Here is a 13,598-nt window from a genome sequence, read left to right as displayed (position 1 = left end):
AGCCATTGCTGAACCAGAGGCTGTGTCAGAAGTATCTTTCCAAGACTAAGGAGAAAAAAAACAACTATTGCTCAGTGGCCCAAAGGCCTCTTTTCAGAAAAAGTAAAATTTGGATTTCATTTGGTAAATATGGTTCCAGGGTCTGGAAGAAGAATGGAAAGGCACAGAATCCAACTTGCTTGAAGTCCACTGTGAAGTTTCCAGTCGGTGATAACTTGGGGTGTCATGTCACCTACTGGTGTTGGTGCACTGTGTTTTATTAAGTCCAAAGTCAACACAGCTGTTTACAAGGAGATACTGCTTCAATGTACCGAAAACCTTCATGAATATGCTGATTACCTTTTTCAGCAGGATTTCTTACCTCCCCATTATGCCAAGACTACCTATGACTGGTTTGCTGATCATGGTATTAGTCAGTGGTGGTAACCGCTAATTATCGAAGATAATGTTTTCATTATCGGATTAGCTTTTCAGATAACTTTAAAAACCATCATCTGACCAATTATCTTCCGATAAGTTTTGGTCCAATAATTCTTAGTCCACTAATATTTTTGCAGATGTAGCTTTTTGTAGTAGATGCACAGGTTCTATCCTCTACAAACAGAAGTGCTAGTTCTAGAATAAACTACTCTATCCTCTGCAGGCAAGGGAAAATTGGCCACAGAAAAGAAAAAACCTCATTTCTTTTGACCCCATAGTGATACACTGGCAATATCACCTAAGTCATCCAGAGACATACAGTTTGAACTTATGGTTAAAATTTGAACCAAAGTAATTTTGGACAAGTTATTTAAATTAACGTCATGTCTGAAGTTTTATAAAGTGAAAATATCAGATATATGTTTTAATTTTAATGTATTGTACTAATTTTAAAGGTTTTAGTGTGGACATGGTGTGTGCGCAGTGCATTCTGGGTAAACGTCCACAACAGGAGAAATGCATTTGAGACGCTCTGATCAGGCTCCACACGGACAACAGCATTAAACTCTTTGTATATTGTGCCTAAAACTCTCGTGAATATATTCTCTCTAACTCTCTCTCGATCGTTATTGTGTTTGTTTTATGTACAAATGCCAGAAGAAGCCCAGGTTGTTTCCTCCAAAAGCCGAAAAGTCTGTTAAATTGTGATTCAGGCTGTGTGATATAACCGGTGTCAAAATGCATAGAACACTGCCATCTACTGGCGACCGGTTATATCACAGTGTTGTCGACCGCAGGATTTTAAAATGATCTGTAAGTTTCCAAAACCCGAGAGACGACACACGGAGATAAAAAAAACAAAACAAAAAAACATAGCTCTGACAGGTACAGTGTATTGTGTCAGCCACACGGTAAAAACAACACACAAACAGATTTCACACACAAACATTCCCAGGTCAAACACCTCACTTTGTGATTGGCTGTATGTCACATTTAGCTCCTCACGTCCTTCTTAACACACCACACACGGCAGGAATATCTGATATATTTAGCATCGTCACGATTATTGGGGCGTCCTTAAGATTGTCGGAAGGGGAAGATCGGGTCCGATACCGGCCTAATTATCTTGCCATGTGAACCAGGCTTGATGTTATGATGCCTCACGGAGTGACTGATTGATCTGTTATAACACCGCACCGAGCCGCTAACCGATCGGATGTTATGACGCCTCACGGAGTGACTGATTGATGTGTTATGACACAGCACCGAACATGTTTTCACTATTATTTGATTTCTTGTGCGACTGACATCGTTATTCAAGCATTCAAAAGGCGATTCCTATCGCCACACAATTCCAACCACGCAGGAGAAAGTTTTTTGACAGTTCTTGTTATTGAAAGAAACCACGTCTCCCTAACCAGATAGAGTTGTGATGTCATCACACGTGTGCTTAGGCGCTGTCTAGTGGGATCTTGAAAATTTCTTTCTTTTTTTTATACAAATGAAAAAATAACACGTTACCTTGATTCACTTGTGTTGGTTTTTACATAGAATAAATGAATAAACCAATCAGTATGAGCGGAGGCTTAGTTACCTATAATCCCCTCTGGGCATCTGTGTGTTAATGCTCAAATCTTCAGAATTAGTGCATTATTTTAAAATTAACAGATAAGTGTTATATATCACTTTGTACATTTTAAGAGTTTACATTAATGTAGTTATTCTATCCGAAATAATTTTATTTATAAAGCAAAACCATAATTCAAACCTGCTTTCCATTTCAAGACCTCTGCCTCATCGCGGGACCAGTGTATCCTATCAGGGTAAATGATGCTTTCTTATAGTTGTAGCAGAGCCCACAAAGACAGAAGCGCCGGCTTATTGGTTGTTTGGGTTTGTGATCACCATTGGTTCTATTAGAAGCTTTGGCAGTGTTTAAACTCAAAAATTTCTTCTTAATAGCTGAGAGTGTATGGGAGGCAAAATTTAAAGTTATTGGGGTTATCTGTAGCTTCCGATAAGTTTTTAGACAGTTTATCGGTTTAGTGTTAAAAAAGATAACTTTTCAGTTAGCTGATTACCAGTTATCAAAGCTAACTTTTTGGTTAGCTGTGCCCACCACTGGTATTGGTGTACTGGACTGTTCAACCAAATTACCTGACCTGTGTGCCATCGATTCAGTGACCTCCCCATGGCTATGGGCCAGTTTTAATACCATGCCATATACCCAGACTGTTTTTGTGATGATCATTTGATAGCAATTATTGTGAGATTGGTTTCTATTGTCTGTCCGAGGCTACCGTAGTTTGGCTACAGTGACCACCAGGGGGACACTATGTTGCAGCTTTATGTATCTGTATCAGCCCTCGTCCTTCGGACTCATGGCTGAGAGAGATACGAGGGGCATGATGCTGGGAGTGATACAGAAACAGACATGTGATAAGATATTTATCACATATTACAGCAAAAATAAAGAACAAGAACCACATATCAAACACATGAATCATGACTGAGTGATAGCTACCCACAGACTCAAATTTAACACAATATTTTCTGCAGAGGTGGAAAACACTGGCTTCAGAAAATAAAAGCCCTCCCATGTGTTGCTTCTTTCTACCTGTGCACCTAAAACAGGTGATCTCAAGAATTAGCTCATCAACCTGCCTGAAGAACTGAACTAATTACAATCAGCTTGTTTATGATTTATCAGCCCTATTTTTTATTTTTTATTTTTTGTGCAAGTTGGGACGTTACGTGAAATGTAAATTAAAACATAATACACACACTCGTCTTCAACCGCTTAGTCCAGTTAAGGGTTGCGGGGGGGCTGGAGCCTATCCCAGCAGCCATAGAGCGGGAGGCGGGGTACACCCAGGACATGATGCCAGATTGTCACAGGGCCACGAACAGACAAACAAACACAGTCACACGCACATCTACGGACAATTTAAAGATTCCAATCCACCTAAACCACATGTCTTTGGATGTGGGAGGAAACCCACCCAACCCACAGGGAGAACATGCAAACTGCACACAGAAAGGCCACAGGTGGGAATTGAACCCATGACCTTCTCGCTGTGAGGCAACAGTGCTAACCACTAAGCCAAGTCTGTTGTTGCCCCTGTCCCATATTTTTTTAAATGTGTTGCAGGCATCCATTTAAAAATGAGCAAATATTTGCACAAAAACAATAAAGTTTATCAGTTTGAACATTAAATATCTTGTCTTTGTGGTGTATTCAATATAGGTTGAAGAGGATTTGCAAATCATTGTATTCTGTTTTAATTTACATTTCACACAACGTCCCAACTTTATTGGAATTGGGGTTATATAATGTTATAATTTTTTTCCCAAAAGGAAAAGGTGAGGATATTGCTCCATATTAAGTAAAGCAATTTCCCATGTGTTAGGGTGAAATTTGGAAAAGCTATTGAGGAAAAACTGAAACATTTTGGTCCAGCCTGCATATTTGCCCATAATTTTGGGAATTTTCCCAAAAAGAAAGGTTGTGAAAGGTGGGCACATGGCTGTAGATTAAAGTAAAGCTATTTGCCTGTTGCTTGGATGAAAATTGTACAAGCCATTGAGAAGAAACTGAAAACGTTAGGCCCAGGCTGCATATTTGCCCATGATTTTAGAATTTTTCCTAAAAATAAAGGTTGCGAAAGGTGGCCACATTGAAATGGATGACAATAAAGTTGATCAGGCTCTATGATGTAAATGCTAAAACATACTGGAAAAAAAAAATTGAAAAACTTCAGCCTAGATAACATATTTGCCCATAATGTCTGGATTTTTACCCAAAAGGAAAGCTCATGGACAAATCTGACAATAAACCTGACCCCAGGACTTCAAAAAAAGAAAGAAAAAAAAAAATCCCATTCTATGCCAAGAATAGAATTTCAAATCTTTCTCATAGAGATATCTCACCTAATATAAAGCAAGCGTGACATAAATAAGAGGTCTGTTAGAAAAGTATCGGGCCTTTTTATTTTTTGCAAAAACCTGATGGATTTGAATCACGTGTACTTGCATGAGCAAACCTTGAACCTTCATGCGCATGCGTGAACTTTTTCACGCCTGTCGATTGCATCATTTTCTGGTAAGCAGCCTTTGTGTGAGGACATGATTTTCATTTCAAGGAAAAAGACGGAATGACTGGAGCAGCGGCGCATCAAATTTTGCCAGAAACTGGGCGACAGCCAGGTGGAAACCATTCGGAAGATTCAGACGGCTTTCGGTGCCTTTTCAGTCATGTGACTATCCGAGAAATTGTGGAAGAGGTGGGCAAGTCACAGCATGTCCTGTGAGACTTCAACACGGAGGCGCTTTTGCGCCGCCGTTAGCAGCAGCATGAATTTCACAGCCACTTTTTTCATGGCCAAATCTTCTGTCTTCTACAGTGGAAATCTTCTACAGTGGAATATCCCGAAAAAGTGCTGATGTCCACCTCTTCCGCAATTTATCGGATAGTCACACGACGGCCCCGCATCACCACAGCGTTCACTTTGGAAATGATCTGGTCATTTCAGCATGTTGATGGCCGATCAGAGCGTGACTCGCTCTCCACCGTTGTGCGGACATCTTTAAACCGGTTGTACCGCTCCTTAATCTGTGTGATGCCCATAGGATCGTCACCGAAAGCCGTCTGAATCTTCCGAATGGTTTCCACCTGGCTGTCGCCCAGTTTCTGGCAACATTTGATGCGGCACTGCTCCAGTCGTTCCGTCTTTTTCCTTGAATTGAAAATCCGCCGAGTGCACTGCACATGTCCTCACACAAAGGCTGCTTGGCAGCAAATGATGCAATCGACAGGCATGAAAAAGTTCACGCATGCGCACGAAGGTTCAAGGTTTGCTCATGCAAGCACACGTGATTCAAATCCATCAGGTTTTTGCAAAAAATAAAAAGGTCCGATACTTTTCTAACAGACCTCGTATAAGCTCAATCACATTGAATAAGTCAGTTTTTGTTATGGTTAGGGGTCCAGACGGAAACAGACTGTTTCAGGCAATGGACCAAATGCAGGGAGCTGGACACGGGAAGGAGTACAAAGGAAAATATATTTATTTATAAACAATAAATAAAAGGTGCTATGCTGGGCTACCTGCAGTCTGGAGACATGGCCCGCAGCTGCTTGCATTGTGTTCCATGGGACAAGGTGCAGCACATCGCGCCACTGATGTGGAAAAAAAAAATACTTGCCACCCACAGGATTTGTACCTGCACTTTACTGGTTGCTAGCCCGAAACGTTACTACTGAGCTACTGTCAGTGGCCTATAAACAGTGCAGGAAAATACCTGAAATCAACAAAGTGATGGACGTAATTAAAAAAAATAAAACCACACACCATAAAAACACAGCATTTCATTGAATCCCTCTTATCAAGAATGATTCGTCTGTTCCTCTGTAGATGACCCACGGTCACAGACATACAGTCATGAAATGACATGAATGAGAAGCAGGGCGCTCTTATGTCCACATCTGCTGTCACCATGTCTAGCCGGCCCCATGTGCGTGTCTGCTCGACACGCATTTTGTGGACAGCACACTGCAGGACAGACACCGCGTCATGTAGACCAGAGCTCACGTGGGTGACGTGACAGTCAGATCGCCCGCTGCTTGTTATAATCTGATGGTCCATTTCAACCTGGGGGCAACCTGTCAATGGGCTGCAGCGTGCACGCACTCACTCGCTGCAGCCCATCACCACAGCGATATGTTTTTATTCATGTCCACCGTGAGGACAGCAAGCAGACACACGCGCATCACAGTGGGCAGTTGTTAGTCCATGTCCGTCCAAACACAGTACGTGTTGTCCAGCCGTGACGTCCAGAATGACAGATCTCCACAGCTGCTTCTGTCGGTGGCCACACCTCCTGTCAGTTTAGCACACACACCAACTCACTGTGTCTGTCTGCAAAGCCACATTCATGAAGCACAAATTTCACATCCAGCCCAACAGTGATTGTCTGCAGACTGTTGTCGCGTTAATTGTCTGACTGGCCACACACTTTCTAAGTGCCATGCGAGCGGTGTGAGATGTGTAAGCGTGTCACCTGGAATTTGGCAGAGACCTGCTGCAAGAGTATTTGATGGGTTCGCACAGCGCATACTTTGTCTTTCAGCCACTGGTGTGCACAAATAGTTGTAGCAACAGGTGTATGAGGCATTGGATGCAGCTATGATTTTACACATTTTGCATACGATTCCTGCTTCAGACGCACTTCATGCGCAATTTGACCAAATTTGCACTATGTGTGAAGGGGCTTTTAGGTTTGTGTGAGGAACCTTGGGGTAATTTTTGATCCTACGTTGTCCTTTGACCTCCACATTAGAGACATTACGAGGACTGCTTTCTTCCATCTGCAAAATATAGCGAAGTTTAGTCCCATCCTGTCTATGGCTGATACATTTATCTCTTCCAGATTGGACTATTGCTATTTTCTGATTTACTGCAGTCCAGCATTAGGGGTCTTCAATTGGTTCAAAATGCTGCTTGTTTGACCACCGTACACCCGTTTTGGCATCCCTTCATTGGCTTCCTGTTGTGAAAGTGTAGTGACACGGACCCACAACAGGGGGCGCAAATGAACGGTCAATAGATGAGCCAAAAAGTAACTATTTAATGTTGTGAAGGTGCACCACGAATACACAGACAATCTCAGAATCTGATAACAGTCAATCCACAAAGGTGATGTGTGGGCAGGCTCGAGGATAGAAGACGTCTGTCCTGAGAAGAGCCGGAACCACACGATTTCCGCCGACACGAACCTGGTGAATACTGGAGCCGCCAAGTCCCGAATTCCCAGGTGATCACCGTCCCCGACTGTCGGATCTGGTACTGCCAGCGAAGAACAAAGACAGTCAAGTGTGGGTGTGTGTACACCCAGTAACAACAACGGTGGGAATGCCACCTCCACCTCTCACTCAATATTCTGATGAGTATGCAGTGATCCCTCAGAGGAAAAGAGTGCCGTCCTGCACTCACTCAACTTCCACAAAACAAGGGACCGGTACGCCTGCAAACACTCACAATATACAGATTATAAGGTAAACACAAATGGCTGAGGATATTACCTCCATAGAAGTACGATATCTCGGCGATGAGGTGGAGATGACGTCTGGGTTTTATGGAGTGAGATGATGAAGAATGAGTGACAGCTGGCAGGAAATAATGAGTGACAGCTGTCACTCCCGGCTGTGTCCGTGGTGGCAGCGCGCTCTCGTGCCTGAAGCCCGCACTTCAGGCAGGGCGCCCTCTGGTGGTGGGCCAGCAGTACCTCCTCTTCTGGCGGCCCACACAACACTTCCTGTTTCTTTGAGATTAGATTTTAAGATGCTGTTACTAGCCTATAAAATTGTTCCTTGGGGCAACCACGTCGTGATTTGGCACTGTACAAATGAATAAAATTTGAATTTGAATTTACCCTCGCCGAATGCCTGAATATCGAATATCAAACGAATATAACCTGCAGTCCTGTCTGCAGTCCCGTATGTGAGCACGGTTTAAAAAAAATAATAAATGGCCGGTTTTTTAATCACAGAATTTTTTTAATCAGACCCACTTTCCTCGAATGAGTGAGTGTCAGTACTGAACTTTAATTTCATACCTCTGTTACTGTGTACGTCCAGACTGCACTGTCCGTTTCAGGACAGAGCAGTCAGATTAATTTCCAACAAATTAATCCGAATGTTTTTAATAGAAATACATTGCGATCAGACAGGAGTTTTGTCCAATGTGAGCGAAAATCTGTTATACAGACTTCGTTACATGGAAAACCATACAAAAGTATTGGGATGTTTACTTTTGTCCGGTGAGTGCAAGTATCCAGTTTATATGACCGTCGACTGCAGAGCCCAGCACGAGAATAATCTTGTTAAGTTTGCAGACAACACAGCAGTGATCGGGTTCATCAGCCAAGGGGATGAGACAGCGTACAGGCGAGAAGTGGAGAACCTGACACGGTGGTGCGGAGACAACAACCTCATCCTCAACACCCAGAAGACCAAGGAGATAGTTGTTGACTTCCGCAGGTCAGCCACCACCACCCCCTGAGAGGGGGTGGTGGGGGCTGACCTGGTACCTTGGAGTCCACCTCTCCAACACTCTCACCTGGCACATCAACACCATGGCTGTCATCAAGAAAGCCCACCAACGCCTCTATTTTTTGAGGAAATTGGGAAGGCCGGACTGAACACCGAGGTTCTCAGGGCCTTCTACAGCTGTGCAGGGGAGAGTGTCCTGTCCTGCTGCTTCCCTGTGTGGTATGGTGGCTGCACAGCGGCGGAGAAGAAGGCACTGCAGCGGGTGGTGAAGTCTGCACAGAGGACCATCGGATGCAGCTTACCACCCATTGGGGACATCTACATCTCCAGATGTAGAGACAGAGCCACCTGCATCCTCGAGACTCCACCCAACCCATCCTGCGCACAGCCTGTTCACACCCCTTTCCTCTGGAAGGAGGCTGTGCAGCATCCAGGCATAAAAAAACCAGACTGAAAAACAGCTTCTACCCGAATGCTGTCAGACTGTTGAACTGTTCAACATCCGCCACTGAACTGTGAACATGCACTAACATGTACATTGTCACTTTCTAACGCTGCTGCTGCTGCCGACCCTGTATATATATTCTATGGCTACAGGGATGCACATATTGTACACTGCAAAAGTTTCCAAAGGTTAGGTTAAATTGTCCCAGTTAACTACACCAAGACCTGGAGAAACTGCATTTCGTTCTGCCTGTAAGCGTCGAGTGACAATAAAGTGAGTCTGAGTATATGATGACGGTTGAGGCGAGTTTTACTACTCGGGATGTCTGGACACTGCACGTCTGGCTTCCGCTCAAAATGAATAAAACTGGTAAACTTGTGAGAGAAATATTTTAGGGATCCACACTGATTCTCTGTATTTTCTCTTATGATGTTCAAGATTGAGCGCTTTAGCTATATTGGACAAATTAGCTTGGCCATCATCCAGCAGTGGCCTGCTGTGTGTGTACACGGAGCCTGCAGTCCAGTATGGCTGCGTAAACAAAACTGCGTGTCACGTCACTGCACACCATCTATTGTTCCTGTTCCACTCCAAAAATGACTTCATGGTATCGCTCTCCTTCAACCAAGTAACTGATGGCAGTAAAATAAAATAATTGTTGCTGATTTTCTTTCATTTGATTTGCTGTTGCAATGTAATTTGATGCTTTAATGTACAGCAGATTTTCCAGCACATCCGTTATACAGTGTAATTGCCCAGGGAGGGGCTTAATGTTATTCTGTTATTCTGAGAGGGTGGAACTGTTTAGCAGTGCAACACAACAAGGAACACAGCCAAAGGAAATGATAAACACTTGGTTGCCACGACAAGATAAAAAGGTAAGTGTGTGCTTTTAGGTATATCACTGTACGTGCACTCTTTGACACACTTTGGTTTCATTGCACAGATGCTGTGGCACATGCCACGTCCGTCACACCAGTGCTTATGTCAGAATATTTCTGCTGGGCGCTGGTCCATTTATTGATCAGAAAACCATGACTGAGCTTTCCTTGTTCCATGCAAAAGACATCAATTTTTATTTTTAAATTCCAACAGAAATGCTGCCTAAATCTGACAGCAAAATACATCCAGAAGAAATCACTGAGCGCCTGAATCTCAACAAAATCAGACTACATCATGTTGTTGCTATAATGGAAAAGGTGAGTCTTTGTCTGATGCTGTTTATTGTAAAGATTGTTGCTATGATTTTGGTTGTTGCCTTTCATGCTTTTTAAAAATATGATGTTTGCTGCTTGACATTGTTAGGACAAATCTGCTCCAAGTATTGAGGGTTAAAAAGCATCAACATTTTAAAATACCTGCTTACTCCAGGTAAGTGTTGTAGCATATTGAATTGCCTCAACCCGGGGCAGCAGAAATGTAACGGATATCAATTAAAACAATATTTAATTAAATATGAAATTTAATTAAGGGGCACCACTTGCATACTGCAGGAACTTGATCATATTACAATCAATATTATAATGTGTATGTATAACATATGTATCGAGGGTGGAGGGACATGGGAATGACTTTGAGGAGGATCCGGCTGCCCTGTGTTGGTCAGACGAGGCACAATACCCTTGTTGAATCCTCGCTTCTATCCCAATATTTCACAGCTTGTCTTGTTCCTCTCTGTGATCCGGTGTTGACATGATGAAGGACTTGTAAATGTCGACCATTGCACAGCGTGCAGGGTTTCTTCATATTGTATTGTGCAGCTTAGTGTGAGTGGGCACAGCACCAGAAGCTTTTGTAGTCCTTTATTCACTCAGCTAATTGGTCTTTGTTGAGTTTACTGATGGCCGCACACTGGCTCAGGTCAGCTAGAGTCCATTGTTACCACAGAAGACACAGTAAGGCAAAGGCTTGTCCTTGGGGGAAGGGCACCTCTGGTAATCCCTATCTTTCTTCGTGTTGTCCCACCCGTGCAGCACAGTGTCAGGACGCTTCCCTGGTCACTTGTCAGGTTTCAGGATGTTCTGCTTGTTTTTGGCCCCTGTGAAGGACAACTGTCCATCAAAGTGTTGACACCAGGACTCATACTTCAGCCATTGGGCTATGTCATTAAGGGTGTAAATATTGCCAGACTGACAGGAACATATGTCATGGTTAGAATTTGAGCACAGTGTAAATGAACATTGCATGATGATGACAGTGAGAGAAACATGGACTCAACATGCTAATAAAAAGGAACTAGGGTAATTAAAAACATAATTCTGTCAGGTTTGGCCCCGGCTCGGGGTTTAGTTCTGAGTTCATTGATTAATTTCCTCTGTGATTTTCTGGGATTTCTTCCCCATATATTATATACGAGGGCTGTCAATAAAGTAATGGTCCTTTTTATTTTTTTCAAAAACTATATGGATTTCATTCATATGTTTTTACGTCAGACATGCTTGAACCCTCGTGCGCATGCGGGAGTTTTTCCACGCCTGTCGGTGACGTCATTCGCCTGTGAGCACTCCTTGTGGGAGGAGTCGTCCAGCCCCTCGTCGGAATTCCTTTGTCTGAGAAGTTGCTGAGAGACTGGCGCTTTGTTTGATCAAAATTTTGATCGAAGTGGACACGGTTCGAAAAATTAAGCTGGTTTTCGGTGAAAATTTTAACGGCTGATGAGAGATTTTGAGGTGATACTGTCGCTTTAAGGACTTCCCACGGAGAGAGACGTCGTGCAGCGCTCTCAGGCGCCGTCGTCAGCCTGTTTCAAGCTGAAAACCTCCACATTTCAGGCTCTATTGATCCAGGACGTTGTGAGAGAACAGAGAAGTTTCAGAAGAAGTCAGTTTCAGCATTTTATCCGGATATTCCACTGTTAAAGGAGATTTTTTTTTTAATGAAAGACGTGCGGACGGGTCCGCGCGTCGGGACGCAGCCGGCAAAACACCTCCGTGTTGATAACCATTTGTAAAATCCAGGCGGCTTTTGATGGCTTTCAGTGGAGTGAGTATATGAGAAATTGTTTAACAGCTGGACATGTTCCAACTTGTCCTTAAGGCTTCCAACGGAGGTGTTTTTCCTGTGGCGGAGCGTCGCGGCGGCTGCGAACCGACGCTGCAATCCGCCCGCACGTCTTTCATGCATTTTTTTTCATACATCGTACATTGCCATTTAAGTCTTGGTTTGGTTCTGGTTGTTTCTTTTCTTTGTGTTATGCTTTTGTTACTGATTTAATTCTTTGTTTATCATTTATTTGTGCTTTAGTCATTCATTGCATTACCTGTATTCTGTAGTCCCTGGTTTGGTTTTCTGTTCATCATTTATTTTCTATTTAATCTTAGTTTAGTTTAGTTTAGTTTATCATATTTATTGTATTATTCTATTGTCACTGGTTTGGTTTTATGTAATTAATTTTCTGGTCAGCTTGTAATCAGTTGTTGCATTTACTTTTATACTTTAATCACTATCAGTTCAGTACTAGTTTTGATTATAGCCATTGATCTTCTTGTTTTCCACTTTTTAGATTAGTTACATTATTTCATAGTTTTCCACTTTTGTTTTGTTCACGTTAATTATGGTTTGTTAATCACGTCACATTTTGCAGCATTGGTTTTTCTGCCACTTAGTTATCTTGCCCCACTTCGCTTTGCTTTTGTCTCACTGCAGTCTCTTACACTTACCTTTGTCTTCCCCGCTTACGCCCCCTTCCAGAGCCTTCCACACACCTGCACCTCATCACACCTTGATTAACCTGTTCTGTATTTAAGCCCTCACAGTCCCACAGCTCGCTGCCAGATTGCTGAATTATTTCACTTTCCAGCCCCATGTCACAGTCCTGTTTTGCTTAGTATTTTTGACCTTGCTTATGTTTACTGAGCTCTGCCTTGCCAAATCCCTGAACTTTGCTTGTTTTTATTTACTCTGCCTTTGCCTGTTGTACTCCTCATCGCCGCTGTGTTTGAACTGTGCTCGTTTTTGGACCTCGCCCCAGCCTGTTACCTGCCTGATACCTCTGCCACACTCACTGTATTCCAGTGTACCGAAACACTTGCAAGTAACCCAGATAAAACCTTTTATAACTCAAACCATCATGTCCGAGAGTCTGCATTTGCCTCCTACTGCTTTGTGTGTCAAGCCACCTCGCATCCTGACAAATTCATTGCTTCGAAAAAAAAAAAGCTAAAAAAAAAAGACCATAAGTCATTGTTAAGTATATCTGAAAACATAGTTCATGACTATGAATGTTTCAAAAACATATTTCATTATTATATATGTTTGTTTAAAAATGCTGCTGATAGTGATATGGGGATCAGCTATCCATGACTGATTAGTTTTGCCTCACAGGTGAAAGAAAATTAGACTAATATGCCTGAAGATGGTGATTACTTTTGTTTGCAATGTGCTAATTCACTTTGCTATAAGGAAATGTGCACTTTAAGTTGTGTTTGAAAACCTTGATCTTTCCGGTTTATTCTGTCTCCTAGTGAATATGCTGATCAGTGATTAACTGGTTAAGCCTGTTCCCGCTGTTATGGGGAGAGAGCGTGTTGTCAAAAAATAAAAACAGGAGGTGATGGTCTAGTGGTTAAGCGTTGGATTTGAGACCAGAGGATCCTCGGTTCAAACTCCAACCTGAGCAGAAAATTAATAAGGGCCCTCGGGCAAGGTCCTTAATACCCAGTTGCTCCTGGTGTGTAGTGAGTG

Source organism: Thalassophryne amazonica, chromosome 14, assembly GCF_902500255.1.
Source record: "Thalassophryne amazonica chromosome 14, fThaAma1.1, whole genome shotgun sequence".
In the NCBI taxonomy this organism is placed as follows: domain Eukaryota; kingdom Metazoa; phylum Chordata; class Actinopteri; order Batrachoidiformes; family Batrachoididae; genus Thalassophryne; species Thalassophryne amazonica.
The sequence above is the reverse complement of the archived record's forward strand: the minus strand, read 5'-3'. Positions refer to the sequence as shown.